The sequence below is a fragment of the Chionomys nivalis genome, chromosome 11 (genome assembly GCF_950005125.1).
Source record: "Chionomys nivalis chromosome 11, mChiNiv1.1, whole genome shotgun sequence".
NCBI lineage: Eukaryota > Metazoa > Chordata > Mammalia > Rodentia > Cricetidae > Chionomys > Chionomys nivalis.
The window spans coordinates 59,168,992-59,186,690 of NC_080096.1; positions in this window are offsets into that span (position 1 = coordinate 59,168,992).

Consider the following 17,699-nt stretch of genomic DNA (forward strand, 5'->3'; position numbering starts at 1 on the left):
GGTTTTTCATTATTGCATATCCTTCAAATTACAGGTAAACAAACACGCATATGAGTGCCAAGAACTCATTATAATTGAAGAATTAACAAAAAAGAAAAAAAAAACCTTTCAAGTCTAGGAAAATGATTTCTGATCATGACTGTCCATGGGAGGATGGACTTAACCAAAAAATGAAAAACAGCATCCCCACTCTCAGTGGATGTCTGGGAACCGTCAACACTAGATCCTGGGGGATAATCTGGAGATATGATAAAACCAGAGGACCAGTGAGATGTCCAAAAAAGTGCATGTAAAGGGTTAATTCTGAGGCAGGATTTTGAAGGCAAAGTTGAGGATTACATTTGTCCTGTGGACAACCCGTGCCTCTGTTCATCCTTCCTTTCGTCTGCAATCTACTCCCACTTGAATGTATAAATTGAGAAATGGTGGCATTCATCTCTCCATCCCCATGGACTCTTGAACAACAGCAGTTCGAATACATGTCTCATTTAGTGGAAAAATCGTGAGATAAAGGTGCAAAGCATAAAGATTTACACAACAACAAGAAGTTTCCAAGATCCGTGGGAAGAGAGTGGGTGGGAGGAAGGAGGGGACAATGTGATCTGGATGTGAATTCGGTAAGGACAGAGAGGAGAGAATAGTTTAAGAGTAAAGAAATGGTTAATGATGACAGATGATGAAAAATGTCAAGGAGAAAGAGCTGGAAAGAAACCCTGTCTTTACTTCCCTACGGTAACGTCAGAGACTGAGGAAGAGCCCAGTGGATGGCAAGCTGCTCATCAGATGAGAGGGACAAAGGAAGGGCAGGTCACATTCCTAAGTCATAGGAGTGAAGGCTCTTCAATCTCCACAGATGTGACTTTGTGTATGGATGGAAACTGTGTAAGGCGCTCTGGGGATCTAGGAAGGAGAGAGTTGAGAGCACTGGGAGAGGAAGGAGCTGGCAATTGCTGGGTATCACCCACCAGAAGGGGTCATCAAGCATTTGCTACTTGCTACTGAAAATAAGCTCACTCTCCAGAGTGTCAAGTGTGGTGTGAGCAGGCCTAGACCGCTTATGATAGTAGCGGAACCTGGGGCGCGAACTCGAGATGAGGCCTCCGGAATCAGAACCTGCACTTCATCAGCCCCCAGGTGCGACAAAAGCGCGGGGACATCGGAGAAACGCTGTTTTCAGTTTACATGAACAGATGTTAAGAAGTCTAGGAATGTTTCATTATTTTTTCATACCTGAACGCAGTCTCATCAGAAACCAAGTTTCTTCTAGTGGGAACAAAAACTACTTTATCCTTGTCGCCTCTGGGTAGGTCAGTGTCTTTTAGTTTCGTGCTGTCTTGCTGGAACAAACATTTGACTGGATGGGGATCTAACTTTTTTCAAGTAGGACGGTCAACCGAGACCATCCCACCAGCTCAGAAATCTCACATGTGTTACTTATTGCTTGGTAATAAATGATCTTCAAATGCAGCGCTTGGAAATAAGTGTCACTTGAAGAATTCTTCCGATTCTTGAGTCGGCTGGGGCCATTCTAATCTGGGCTGGTTTGGCTGATCTCTGTGGTCAGCTGGGGAGTCAGAGAGAAATATTTCTTCATCCTGAGCCCACCTTTTGCAAACAAACTTCAGATTTTCAAGGCATGTAGTACTCAGTGGAAAAAGAATCTTCATCCTACGACGTGCATGTCTCTCTCACCTTCTTTTCCACAGTTGAAAACAGCATAGCAGGGAGATGCCCCAATAGATACAAAAGCTGGAGCAAAGACAATTTTCATAGATAAAAAGGCTTGCCATACTAGCAATCTGATTTTTAAATTAATCTTTCTTCACTGTACTCCAAATGCTACTATCCTATAATTCAGGATTAATAGAAATTAAGGAAATTTAACCTTAGTATATTTAAACGATTCCCAAAGAGATCACTGAAGAAATATCCAAGGCCAGAATTCAAGGGTCACTGTCCCACCTCCAGTCATGTTCTAGTGCTTAATGTTCTGTCTCAAAGCATTACTATTGGTCTCTTCAAAGAAAAACTCTTTGCCATCATTCAACTTGATCCATAACAGCCTTTTGGAAATGGACCCTTTAAAGAAGTCCAACCTTGCAAAACTAGGCTACCCCGTCCACTATCCATCATCACTAAGAGCTTTGCTGATGGGAATTTCTTTCCAGTAGGTGTTCACGGAACAGAGAGGTGACTTCAGGGAACTCACAGGAAGTACACGGATATACGATGCTGCGCATTATCCAACCTTATGCACACCTGAAGCCCAGGTCACTTTTCTGCCATTAACCTCCATTAATTTTGCCTATATGGCTCTGGATTTTATGACTCCTTTGTTTCTTTGGAGACTCCAGCATTTCTTTTCTTGCTCTACAGCAGGAACAAGCTCCTGCCGGAATTGTTCAAAATCAGCAATCCACCCACTCTTTCTAGGCTCAAACAGTACTCACTATTCAAACGAGGTCACCTAACTACAATCAAAAGACAACAGCCAAATTGAGATGAGTATTTTAGAATCATCTCTTCAGCCAGAATTCTGGCAAAATTAGAATTTCCAAACAATTCTGATTTATCAAACCCCACGTGATGAGCCTGAGAGGTACGGCAGGGTGCTTAGCAGCTGGCAATGTGGACCCTTCTGGGTTCACAGCAGCAAGAGGTGGTCTTCCTCATTCTCCTAAAGACCATCGAGGCTGGGGCTCACCCACCAGCCAGCCCCTAAAGCTTGTTTCTAGTCACAAGTGTTCAGCCTTAAAAGATTTCCACTTTCCAGGGCTCTTTGCCAGGAACAGCCTGTGACTGGTCATCTGTATAAGTTCTCTAGTGAATCTCTGCTCATAGTTCATTGTTCTTGTGTGGAAGAAGTCCTCAACAGGTAGCCAAGATGCCATAGAAGGATATTTCACCATGCTCCTGGTAAACAGTATTATATAGGTTGCAGAAAGGACGTGTGAAATTAATTATTTTTTTTCTGCTGGCCTTTGGCTGTCTTTAAAATGGCCTTTACTGATTATGGTGAGATAATTTATCAGGAGAATGTTAAGAATATCAAAGTCCAAGTTTTTGTCCTTTGCTCAAAATGAGATTTCAGTGACACACAGTACCTTATTATTTTTAGTATTAACACATACTAATTGTACAGATTTGTAAGTTTCACAGCAACATTCCTATACATCCTGGCTTAGATATTGCTATCTTCCCTTCTGATCTCTCTTGCCTGCCTCACTTCCTACCTGGTGCTTTTCCTTTCCTGAAAGTCTTTCTCCTCCTTCTCCCTCTCCATCTTCTTCTTCCTCCACCAACTCTTCCTCCTCCCTCTTCTCTTCCTTCTTCTTCCTCCTCCTCCTTCTAAGTACTTACAGAAGAGAACATGGAATCCTTGCCTTTCTGAGTTTGGCTCATTTTGCTTAACATGATGTTCTCCGGTTTTACTTTTTTCCTCTAGAAATGACATAATTTCAAACTTCTAACCATTGAATAGCAGTATAACATTACTATTCATTATTTCAGGTGGGATTTGTTTTCTTCCCCTTGTTTTCAGATTCATTGCATGGACATTCCATTAAGTATGAGCCAGACTCTGCACATTTATTACAGGGGGCTTCTTACCCCCTGTAAAGATAATGTCTCCTCTAATTTTCCAAATCACTCAGCCTGAAGAAACATACATGCACACATACACACACACACACACACACACACACACACACACACACACACAGAGAGAGAGAGAGAGAGAGAGAGAGAGAGAGAGAGAGAGAGAGAAGATCCAGAACACCCTGAATTTCAATTCCTATTTGGAATAAGCATGCGAATGAGGGAAAGGACTCTCATTATTTTTAGGATTTTGCTTTATAACATGAAACAGAATTATCGATACATGCATCAAAGAGTCCCTCAATATTGAAATACAAATTCCAAGCAATGCATGGTACAAAATATGCACACAATGAATGTTAGCTATGGGACACTACTCTCATATCTCTAAAAGGCACAAGAGTTACTCATTTTTTCCCAGGAACAAAGTTAAATCTTTAAATTTAAGGAGAAAAATTAAATGGGGGAACAAAAGAGAACAGTAGCCTATAGATTAGACTTACAGTCCCGCTCCATCATTTTCAAATTTAAATTCACTTCTGGGAAGAGATTCCGCTTGCTCTGAGTTAGATAGCCAAGCCCAGGTGGAACTCAGCATCCATTTCTTTAAGTTAAATGTATGAACATCATCATGTCTCCTGTGTTCTTTCCACCCACTCACATGCATTCCACTTGCATGACTGCAGCCAGAAGGACAACTGAAAAGTCTGGAGAAACCCAAAATCTCTAATATGCGAGCACATCCTGTGGGACAAAGGGGATAGGCTGGCGGAGCCAGGCAGCACACCTGGGTTTTTCTGTAAGTCCAGTTAGGGCTCTCTCTAGTGTATGCCCCAATCCCCCTGCCTCCACGGTGTCGCAGCTCAAGCTGCCTCTGCTCTGAGGCTGGTGTTCACCTGCAACGCTGTAGTAAACGAGACTAAGATGAGGAGAGAAACGGAGGTGAAATCAGCCTTAATGAGAAAAACATGGGAATGCTTTTTGAAAATGTTCTCATATGTAAAATGTGCACTTTCCGATTGGTTGAGTCATTTAGAAATTTATTTATGAAAAAGAGTGCACTTTCTTCCTTCTCTAAGTTTTTCATTAAGCTGTTCTTTGCTTCATGGTAGGTAGCTACTTTTTATGTTCTTTTCCCAGATGGAATGGCCAGGAAAGCAACATCAACAAGTAAAAAAATTATTTATAACTGTAAAATAACTGCTCCGGTTATTGGTGGGAGAAAGAATACCAAATGCAAGCTGCCTTGTGGTATTCATTTTAGGTCTAGGCATCTATCCCTTCATTTTACTGGCCCCTTATCTCTTGGACAGTTTGTATTTCAACTGCTATCCAATACCATTTATTCGTTTTGCTTTGTCCCACTTACCATTTCTGGTTTACCAATTTCACATTTATGCTCAACCTTTTAGTCCCTCATTTAGCCATGGTCTTTGAAGTTTCTCTCAGATCAACCACCTTTCCCCCTAATCATCTCCCTGAAGCCTTAATCAGGAAGTTATGTAAAACAGAGCACGCATGGAATGAGAACACAAAAGGGGAAAAAAGACAGCATGGATAAAGACAGAAAGAGAGAGCAGGAAAGTAGTTAGTGTTTCTTATTTTAACAGCCCTGGTCCCCAATTTCAGCGGTCCCATTCAGTGTTTCCTGTATGTCTTGTCCCCCATGGGATGGCAAAGCAGGAAGACAGACTTTGGTGAAACCCTTACCCCCAAGGGATGACAGAGTCAGGGAAATGGACTAAGCACGAACAGACGGGAGATGCCACCCATTTCTCCCTCGCATTCGCGCCTCTGTGCAGCAGTTCCCTTTGCCAGGTTGTGTTCCCTGACCCAATTCAGGTCTATCCCGCCTTCTTCCTGTGTTCATCATTTTGTGCTTTCTTATCCTTGCCGCTTATAAAATCAGATTCCCTTTTCTTAGGTTCTAGACTTCACAGCTAGCTGGGAAATTCTTTGACAACCCCCTTAGCTCCCTCTTCTCGTCTACACATTGGACTTCAAACTCAGCCTCCACTGTGAAAACAAGAAAAGCTACAGCAAATTTAATTATCAATAAAACTGACTTTCATTTGATATTCATGAGTCAGGGAAGTCTTCATTTATTCTGAAAACCAGAGGAAGAGAGCACTGAACAATAGTTAAAATGTAGGAAGCCAGGACACCTGAATGAAGCTGATTAGCTAATGTCACGCTGTTACAGAGTGATTTTTTAAAAAAAATATTAATTAATACATTTTATTTATTTACTTATTTATATTTATACATGGAAAAGGGCAGTGTGCATTGTGCATTACAATGACTCTGGTAGATTGAAGTCTCCTGTTTTTAGGAAACACTGATCTATCTGGGGATCATTTGAGTCCTTAAAGTTTCAGTTTGTTATTCTGGCATTTAGCAGAAATGACTGCATTTTGGTTTGGCCTGCTCCAGTGGTCCCTACCACAGGAGCTCGGTGGGAACAATAGCTTTCATTGTTTCAAGATGGTGTATGTGTGTGTGGGGGTAGTGTGCTTAAGCCTTGTTTCTCTCTGGTCTCTGACAGTCTTACTTTATCGTTCCTTTTCATTGCTGAACTGGCCATTTCACTGGCCTTTGCCATGGTAAAAGGCTTCTGCATGTGAACCGGTAGGGAAACTTAGGCAAAGGAAGAGTCTTAGGGTTTCTATTGCTGTGTCAAAACCACCATGACTAAAAAGCAAGTTGGGGGCTTCATTATTCAGCTTACACTTCCAGATCACAGTCCATTAGCAGAAGATGTCCAGACAGGAACTCAAGCAGGGCTGGAACCTGGAGGCAGGAGCAAATGCAGAGACCATGGAGGGATGCTGCTCACTGGCTTGCTCCCCATGACTTGCTCAGTCTGCCTTCTTATAGAACCTCGGACCACCAGCCCAGGAATGGCATTACCTGCAATGGACTGGACACTCTCTCATTGATCACTGATTGAGAAAATGTCTTACAACTGCGTCTCTTGGTGGCATTTCCTCAACTGAGGCTCCTTCCTCACTGATGACTCCAGCTTATGTCAATTTGACCCACAAAACCAGTTGGTACAGGAGGTGATAGACTTACAATAAAACAAATTTCGTTGTGAATTTCGGAATAGCTGTAAGAAAGGAGTTTTGACTATGTCATCAAAGAGATACAATATTTTAAGAGATTGATGTGCCAATTAGTCAGATTCGATCATTATAAAGTGTAAACATGTGATCAGACGTCACATTATGTGTCACTGAAATGTGAAACTTAAAGACTCTGAAATTAATGTACAAAGTAAACAGCTAAGGTGGGTGGGGAGAAAGAGGAGGAAAAAAAGAAAGGTGGAATGGGAGCCTTATTCTGAGCGAGAATTGGTAGGAGAAAGAGGATATTGCCTGGGAGATAATTTGGATTTACTTTGGATCACCTGAGAACTATCAATAAAGGCCCTTACCCTGGTTGGCATACTATGTTTAATGTGACACAAAATGAGATATTGCCAACTGGCAAACAGTGGTTTCTGTAAGGTTATATTCACTCATTTTAAAACTAAAACAAAAATGAAAGAGAATTTTCCCCAAGGCCTTCAACTCTCCACCCTTTCTGCTTACAGCGCTGAAAGTTTTGAAGAATGTCTTCGTCCTCTGCCTCACACTTGTGAAGCACAGTTCCCAATAGCTGTCCTGTGCTGTTTACCGTGAGTCAGACGCCTGAGCTTCATACACGCCCTTCCCTTTAATACTCTGGCAGCTGTCCGCAGATTTTAATCTGGTCAAAAATCATTGCTTAGGTCAAAAGCAGTTATTAGAAGGGTCTTTATAAAATCCAATGGCTTCACAGAGTGTGACAAAGACGCCAGATGGAAGTAAGCGGAAATAATCGTTCTTGTCTTCTCTCATCTCCCACCACTCTTTCCCGGAAGGGGAGGGACAGGAAAGAGGAAGCTGCTTTCTACCATAAAGTGGTATGGTACAGGTACAAGTCCCATCTGCTGGCCTCTGTGAAGTCAGAGGCCTTGCAAGTCACTGGCAGGCAGTCTCCGGGGGCTGTGCAGCCCCTGGTTCACCTTGTCTCATGACAATTGGCTCCAGTGTCCACCAGCACCAGGCCTTTACAAATTCTAAAAGTAATCACTATTTAAACCTCATATTGTCACCCAAACTCAGACACCTACCCAATTAATTTAGACATAGAAAGTTCCATGTCCATGTTTTTAATGAATGTGGAAGAGAATGAGACATGCTGTCACAAGCTTGTAATCCCATCAGGACACGGGAACGATGTAAGCTGGGTCTGATCTAGGTTACAAAGTGAGTCTGTCTCAAACACAGAAACAAAGAACACAAAACAGTAATTTAAATTTTCCACAAAGTTCTTATTTAATAAATTAGAGACCTCAAAAATCTGAATGGTAATAGTCATCATTCCACTCCTGGAAAAGAGTAGTGTAAAATCAAATAGTTAAGAGTACCCGGATGGCCACTAAGGTATCTGGCAGCATATGTAGGACATGCATTAACCCAGGATAACCTAAGGAACAGATTCAAGACTGAAATTACATCCCTGTTCTATAGATTAGAGATGCAGCGAGAAGTGAGTGACTGCTCAGGCTCAGAGAGTAGCGATTGTGTGAGGATCCAGTTTTAGAGCCCTGGTCCTAATAAAGATCTCATGTTTCTTAATCTATATTTGAATTTTTTACTTCTTATCAATCTATGTTTAAAATTTTTAGATTTCCTTAATTGATATTTGTAGTTTTCATATATATGTATCTATATTATATATATATATAGTCTATATACAGATACTGATTGTAATGCATAAATACCGTTAGGGATACCTGTTTCTTCTAATGTTTATCACTTAATTCATAGTACATGACTGTGTTGTGTGCTTGCTCTCCACTGCACTGCCACACTATTGTCTCTTTCTCCCGTAACAGTGGGCCAGACATGAGGCTAGGCATAATTCCATTCATATGTAAAACAGGCTTCCTTTGGGGAATACATCAACTTTGGTTTGGTCTCCTCTTTCCTTATCAGGAGGCAAATGTCTCTACTGGAATGACCTCTTTCATAACAGCTCCAATGGAGTACCGAGGTCAAAGCTGCTGCCTAACAAGTAGTAAAAAGAAAGGGGAGTGATGAATGAACTTGGACCTCATAGAATTATATAGAGACCTTTAAAAAAAATTCCTGGGCTTAGGTTGTACCGAATTCAAATTAAATCAGATTTTTTTGAACAGGAACAATTATCTTTGTGTAACTTTTCCATGGGTGACAAAAACTTATAGCCAAGGAAAAGAAGCAATGGCAGAGTCCGTGTCTAATGGACACTGGAAAATTCCAAGATGGAGTAGAAATCTCCTCATATGGAGAACTCCCTCCATATTTGCTGGTCTACAATATTGCTACAATCCATGCTGGCTACTGTCATCATTTGCATGGTCAGGAGACTACTGAGATGTCAGTACAGAGTGGACACAGGTAGAAAGACACACAATATCTCTTCTTCCTCTTACTGTTCCTAGTGCCCTAGTGAAAATCCTAGAAAGAATGTTGTAAGGAACAAAAATGGAAAGAGAAAAAGATGGAGTGTGCAGGTGGTAACTTGGGGCTTAAGTAGGAATTGCATTACAGTGTTTTCCCAGCGTTAGTTGGGCATGCTTGCTCTAGAGAAGGATCTGGTATGGTAGAGTTAGGTGATAGAGTTGGTAAGATGCTGGATTTATATTTCCAGTCTCCCTTGATGTTAACAAGTCCCCGTTGACAGGACCAGGAAATCCAGAGTCATGAAGGAGCATAGCATAGTGTGGTGTGGCACACTGCTGAAGTGATAACTTTACGGTTGTGAGCACTTGTTGGTCTTGCAGAGGACCTGGTTTGGTTTCCAGCACTTGCGTGATGGCTCACAAACACCTGCAACTTCATTTCCAGGTGATGTGTCTTAGTTAGTGTTCTACTGCCACAAGGAGGCTCCGTGACCATGACCGAAGCAACTTAAAAGAGGAAGCATTTTATTGGGGACGTGCTTACAGTTTCAAAGGGTGACTCCATGACTATTATGGTGGCGAGCATGGCACTATCTGAGAGCTCACATCTCATCCACAAGCAGGAGGCAGGGCCTGACATGGGCTTCTGAAAGCCCATCTCCAAGTGACATACATTGGCTGTGGAATAATGCTCTTGTACACTGTAAGGATTTGTCACTCGAATTGGTTTAATAAAACAACTGGCCAATAGCCAGGCAGGAAGTATAGGCGGGGAAACCAAGCTAAGGACGATGGGAAGAGAAGGGCAGAGTCAGAAGTCACCAGCCAGATGTGGAGGGAGCAGGAGATGAACATGCCATGTTAGTAAAAGTACTTTCACAGGGTAAAGCATAAATAGAAATATGGGTTAATTTAAATATAGGAGTTTGTTAGTAACAAATCTAGCTATCACCCAAAATTTGTAATTAGTATATGCCTCTGTGTGATTATTAGAGAGCGGCTGGGAGCCATGGAAACTGCCAATTACATACATCCTCTATTCCTTCCCAAACAGCTTACCAACTAGGAATCATTCAAGTATGTGAGCTGACGGGGGCCATTCTCATTCAAACCACTACAGGGTGTGATTGGCTCTTCTAGCCTTAGTAAGACTATATGCACATGCAGTATACATATACATATACATATACATATACACATACACATAATACATACAACACCCACATGCATGAAATAAATAAGCCTTGCAGAAGATCAGAGTAGAAGCTCAAGTGGAATATGAGAGATTTCTAAACTCTATTAACTCCAAAGGCAGAGAGAGCTCTGTCCCCGCTCTCAGATGTTATCTTGAGAAAGAAACATAAACGATCCAAAAGGACTGTGGAAAACGAAGATGACTCAGCTACGCTTAACACGAGTTTAAATTCCTGCACTGTCCTTTCAGCAGGGTGAGAGCACTTACAACCAAGACCAAATAACCTTACTAAATGAGGATACACCATTTTGGTGAATTTGTACTAGCTGAAGTTTCAAGTAACCTCACAGAAAAATGAAAAGCTTTGACCAGTCTTGTCTAGAATAAAAATTTCCCCAGATTGTCATCTGGGTCCATTAATCCAGAGTTCACTTTGCAGCACAGGGATCAATGGCCAAAATTTTGGATGCTCAGAACTCAAGTACAAGTATTTGAATCTTTGAGTTGGATGGGAACGAGATCTAGAAATAATTCAAGCTAATCCTGCAATTTTCATAATTATGGCAGCAAGTTTGGGAAAATAAAAGATTCTCCAACTATCAGCTCTGACCATCAGCCCCACTGGCACATGACCCAGACAGGATCTTATAAGCAGGTAGGATTGACCCACAGTTTTCTGCTTTGTCTTCTTTTGATGTTATTTTTATGACAGTTACAGTTCTGTTTATTATGGTTTGTCCCATATTTCAATGTGGAATGAGGAAGTAGGGTTATGCATTTAGAAAGCCTGTATTTTAGAGAGTCCACATGCAACCAAACCAAATAGTACTGTATTCTGTCTGTGATAGATGGCAGCAAGCCTTTAATTAACAGCAGACCCAAAGACCTTGATGGCAAATCATGGTGACACCATGCTTTTACAGAGCTGGTCTTATGGAACTGGGAATTTGGTTGTGTGGTAACAGAAAGGGCCTGAACTAACTGTCTGAAGACCTCAACTCAAGTTCATTAGTAAGACCTCTGGCTGGGGTCACACTGAAGTTTCCCTTTTTAAATTTTCCTCATGTAAAAATAGGCGATTCCCTCCCTTCCGTGAGGAGGCTGCACTGATCAGATGAGATGCTTATCTAGGGGTCTTTGTCAATGATGATTGGGTGGGTAAGGAGTTAAGAGTAGACAGGGTAGATGTGGAAGGAGTTGGAGAATTAGGGGCTAAAAAAAACTAAAAGCAAAACAAAGAAGCTGGGTGGTAGTAAGCTATTTATCCTGATGATTATTCTTATAACAAAGAAATATGTCATAAAACAAAGAGATCTAATTTCGCAACACAGGTTTGTTTTGGGTTTTGGTTTTTCCTCTCTAACCCGGTCAAAGGGAACTGTAGCTAGCTGATTCCTTTTTTGCTCAGATAACTGCTATCTCAGTCTGTTCTTGTATTAATTAAAAATTCCTGTTTCAAGAACACATGGAAAGTTACTATTGTTCAGTTAACTGAAAGTACACCCCTGGTGGAGTTACACACCGGTGGTAAGAAAGGGCAGTGCACGATCTCAGGTCTGATATCAGAGCTGAGCCCAAAGTCATCCTTGTGCAGGAGAAACTTTCATTTTATTTATATAACATATCTACCCTGTAAGTTCTGGGTTTCATCAAAACCATATCTGGCCCCTGAGAGATATTCTAAACTAGAATAAGCCCTTGCCTTCTCAAATCCTAATACCCACATTTATTTATGATGGTGAAATACATCTTCCAAATTCAGAACATAAAAATAGAACTGATAAACTTTAGTGTACTTCACAGTTCTAAAACCCTGCTTAATATAATTTTTATTATCCTTTTGTGTTTAACAATGTATGTTCAAAGAATTACTTAAATAGAGCAGGATAACCATGCTATTATGCTTTATCAAACATTTATTTATAATGCAAATAAATATATCTAGTAAATCTAAGAGTAAAAAGTCAGAAAATATAAAATTCCATTAAGACGAAAAGCCTCCCTTTTGTGCTTAGTGTGTTTTTAAGGTTTGGCAATATATTCGGTTTGCAATGTGATATAAGTTTGAGATGTACTCCACCCTTATTAAAATACCCACTGCAGGAGACAGAGGTTTGCTACATAATCACAAAGTATTATTCTAATGATGGAATGCATGATATCTATGATAGATTTATATCAAAAAGCAAACATAAAACATGATTTTCAAACTAGGTCCAAATGGATAATGCACATACACTTCTAATGCTCAAAATACAAAGCACCAAAACATGAATAAAATTTATATGAGCATTTCATTCAGAGGTCTTTTTCTACAAAGCCATGCATTGCTTAAAGTAAGAATTAACTTTCAAAATTTAGAAATGGTGTTTTTCAAGGATACTAGATTTTAAAAAAAACTGGATGTGAAGGTCACTAGGAATTTCTACCAAATCCATTATTTTCTTAAACAACAGTTTTAAAAGAATTGTTTCATGACAATAGGAGCAACATCTAAATATAACTGCCTCCGCTTAGAGTATATTTATCCAAATACTTTGTTTAGCCTACATGTAAGTTCACGGTTTGAGATGATCAGTTGAGATTTTGATTTCTCAATTCTTAATCTTGAAAAAACAAGAACATCTGTGTTCATCTGTGTCCAACAAGTCAAAAAGGTGTGCCCCGTTTAGTTCTGAGTCATTGCTGAATTGAATGTGGCAAAGCCGAGTTCTCTTTTAAATAAAGGAGTTTGAATAGCACCCATGATGAAAGTCATGCACCCACCCAAATCTAAAGAGAAGATATTGCTTAGATATGCACCAAACAATGAATTGAAAGCTATGCCAACACCTCTTGCTAGCTCTGTTCACAGGATTATAAACAGCCATCACTAACTGAGTCCTTAGCAAGCATGAAGCACCTTGTTTAGTGCTTTGCATGGTCATGTCAATTAAAAATTTGAGGCAGATGCATAATTATTACGTCCATCTATAGTTGAGAAAAATAAGTGAGGTTAATTAACTCCCCTTCGCCCTCACAAGTTAATATGTAGTAGTGATAGCTGAGCTCCATCCAAGCCATCTGATTCAAAGGTCTAAGTTACCCCAAGTGTCAAGTGTACACAGAGTCTATAGACAGAGTATAAACTGTTCCTAAAATTGTGAGTTCTCCTTTAAAAATGTTAAATCTAGCAAATTCCTCTTTTCTACAGAAACTACACTTAATTGCTCACTTTATTACTGTAATAGTCTTACTGGATTATCGCTTAGCTCTGGTTCTTTGCATTGCTCTATATGCAGGCAGATTTTGCAAATGAAGTATTTTAATTCCAGAATACAATTCTTCTTTTTCATATAAACAATAGCAGTCAAATGTCAAAAAATAAAGAAGATATTCTGTTTGACCTACCAAAGAAATGCTATTATTTATACTTTGCATATAAAAATCTTGGACCAGGTAGTAGGACTCCTAAGTAAGTAGTAAGCACTTGATGCCCGTAATTTTATTATGTCTGCATTAAGTGAGTGCTCTTGAGATGACTGACGATTGTAGCATGGGCTTATTCAGTGATCCTTAATAAAATCAAATGCATTCACCATCCCTAATAACGATCACGGCCTTACCACAGGCTGCAGCTTAGGCTACAACTATGAAATTTCAACTAAATATAGTGTTTCAAAAGGGAAGGCAGGAAATGAACGTAAAGATTGCAGACACACTTTGGAGGGCAATGATTCTGCTTCTGTTAACTGACTTGTGGGTTACTCAACAGATCCTTAACCTCTCAGAGGCTCCACATCCTCTCATAAAGCAGTGGAATTAGACTAGGTCTAACTAAAGCATACACAAGCGGGTACACAGTACTAGACATGCCATGCCTATGCAGCGTTAAGTGTGCTGGTCTCCTTTGCCCTGGGTATAGGCTGCAGGCATTCTGCAAGGGCACACTCTTGAATCACAGTAGTCAGCCTGGGAAAAGGAGCCCAACCCCTGAGCTCACTGTAAGCATCTCTATGACACAGAAACCTATTGTAAAGCTTATTCAAGATCACAGGTGTGTGGTACTCATATGAGTTGACTGAGTTTCAATATCCCGAGGCAGGGATACATGTGACCCATCTGAGGAATAGATCTCTATGTGATAAAAGTGGTCCATCATATCTAAAAGTTCCTGCCAGCCCATGCAGTCACCTGAGCACGCAACTATCATCAGGATTGAAAACCTGGACACTAATTGTCTAATTCGGTGCCTAAGAACATCATTTGATTTACTCACTGTTTTGCTCCCATTTCCACCCCTGTTCTGAACAAGATTAATGACATCACCTGGTTCATGATGTTTCTTATAAGAGTAGGAATTGCTGCGGAAGGGGATGGAGAGATGATTGAGCTGTTAAGAACCACTGTTTCTCTGTCTTAAGGACTGTAGGGCTGATCCTGGTACCCATGTTCAGAGGTTCACAAACACCTGTAACGCCTGCTCCCCAGGAGATCTGGTTTATTTTCTGGCCTTTACAGGCTCTCTCACACATAGTCACACTGGCACACGTGAAATAAAGATAAACCTTATAAAAAAGGAAGCCTATAGATGGTTATTTGAACAACAGAGACTGGTACCTTGTAGCTGTTCATTAACTCACTTACACACACATTAAAATATCAGAGAAAATATGATGCTCTACTATTTGAAAGATTGCTTGAAGGTACTTTAGTTCCATGAACTAAATAATCTCGTATCATAAATTGAAAAGCGGAAGAGGGTTAAAGATGAGAAAGCAAAAGAGCTTCATCAGTGCATCACGGGAAGGACTGTATTTGACAGTAGATGAATGTTACAACAATAACGATCCATTTCGATGTTTTCCACTCTGAATGGTTAGTGTCACAGAAATGAGTTAGCCATCCCTGCTGATGAAACTTAGAAACGTCATTCTAACGAGAACGTGTAGTGCTTAGGGACATTGAGAAAAGGGAACAGAAATGACAGAGAGAAGCGGGAAGCCTGCTGATGACTTCCCCACATGGATAGAAGCAGGCTGTTTGGAGGATTGGCTTTCTCTGTCATAAAAATTTGATAAACCAAGTACAAACAAAAGCGAAAAAGAAAGGTTGCGGAACTCATAAAAATTTAATTTCCCCTGTTTCTCACTTGGTTCCATTCAGAGAAACGTCACTGTAGTATATCCCAAAATAAATATAAAGTAGATTACACCATTACTACCATCTGTCAAGAACACATCACAGGGAGATTGTGTTCAAAATATACAGCAGGACCCTGTATCCTCCTCCATTTTATTTCTCTCACATGTTTTCCTTCTCTGTTTAACACCTCCAACTCTTCCTTCTAATTTAACCCAGTCTAAACAATCACTCTTTGGTTTGCTTTTTGAGATGGGTTTTTCTGCACAGCTCCAGATAATCTTGAACTCATTATGTAGGCCAAGCCAGCTATGAACTCATGGTAATGTGACCGCCTCGGTCTTCTAAATTCAGGCATATGCCATCATGCGTGGCTTAAGTGATCACTTTTCCACCTTGTCATTTTTCTTTGATTCCTATTTGTATTTGTTATTATTGTGAAACTAGTCTACATCCAAATAATGAATGCAACATGCACAGGTAGGTTGGATATAATTTTTTTTAAAGCAATGAATGACTTTGTGTCTCCATGAAGTCTCATAACTCCTTAAACACTAGTTTTTTCTACATGCCATGATTTCCCCTATTTTGAATTTTGTATCAAATAGTGTTTTATGTTTTTATATACAGTTTTACTCTATCTGATTAAGTTCCTAAACAACATGATACTTTTCAACCTGGTAGTTATGGAAACATGCTTGATATAGTCTTCCATGATGTGCCTTTGTCCTTGGTGTTTGAGATATAGCTATGTTGATAAGCATGTCTAAATTTTCTAATTTTATGACATATTGGAATATGACATATTGGAATATGACATTGGAATATGACATATACCAATGACTAACTGTGGAACACTTGACTCATCTGCCCTTCTGTTGATGGAAATTTACTTCAGGACTATAGAGAGAACATTGAATACTCTCATACATGTCTCCAAGACTATATATAACAGCCTAGATAGTGTATACTGGCCAAAGAATATGGCATTCTATATGATTTTTCTTTTTTGGCTTTTTGAGACAGGGTTTCTCTGTAGCACTGAAGCCTATTCTGGAACTAGCTCTTATAGATCAGCCTGGCCTTAAACTCACAGAGTTCTGCCTGCCTCTGCACCCTAAGTGCTAGGTTTAGAGGTGTGTGCCATTACTTTCTTTATATTTTATGATTCTAAATGATCTATGATATCAAATATGATTTCAGTAGTTTGTTTGTACATACATATACCAGCTTATTATTATTATTGATCATATTACATGACAGTTTCCATATATTTTGTGAGTTTTGATGAGAACTCATGCTTCTTATATTTTCTTAGAGTTAAGACAGGTATTAAATATCATTGAAAAAAAACTACTTTTTAAAAATTACTTCTGCGGCATTAATGACATGAACCTACCTTAGTCTAAATTGCCATCTGAGTTTTTATTTGGGGGCCCAATGTCTGAGTTATTCTGTTCGGAGTGCAGGTAAACAAAAGGAAGGACCATGCATTCCTCTGTGTGGTATCTTTCTTACTGCCCTCTGGTGTGTTGGGAACCTCCCTGGCTTTTGCTGGGCTCATGCCTTTGTCTCTTGCTCATGAGGTACCCGGACACCAGGACTCCCAGATGCCTTCAGCCCATGTTTTCCCTCCGGATTCCTATTTTCTCTTTAAAATAAGAATTTCTTTAAACTTTAGATGTAGCCATGCAGTCACAATACTTCAGTGAGTGCCACCCTGTTCTCTATCTAGGATTTCAGAGGGCATTGCTAGAAACTGTGTTCCCTTTCTATTTTCAGTGGAAATTAATTGTGTTCCTCCTTTGCCCATGGCTTCCAGAAAGCCCCAAGCAATCTTCATTTTGCTCTCTATATTCCATCACTTCTTTCTTTTCAATTTTTCTCTTCCCCTCTGTTCTGGAACCAAAGCAGGGGCGTTAGGAAGAAAATGTCGTCACCTGTGATGCTTCTAGTCTTCAAGCACTCATCAGAACTTGTCATGTGTTACCCTCCTTGCCTCAGAGACTCACAAGTGTCATACGCAGACTGCAAAGGCCTACAGCTGTGTGCCGTGGCCTGTGTTATGTGGCTCACTGGCATTCCTTGCTAAAACTGTGAGGGTTCCATTCCTCTTTTTAGGATGAATAAACCAAACCACAAAAAGCTAAGTCATTGAACTCAAGGTCCCAGAGCTTAAAAGAGGCAGAGTAAATATGAACAATCAGCTCAAGTTCTTTCCATGCTGCCTCACAAAGGGTTAATTAAACCTTGTAAGTCTTGGTCAATTTATACAGGCAAATAGGAAACTCAACTGCCCACACAGTGGAGTTT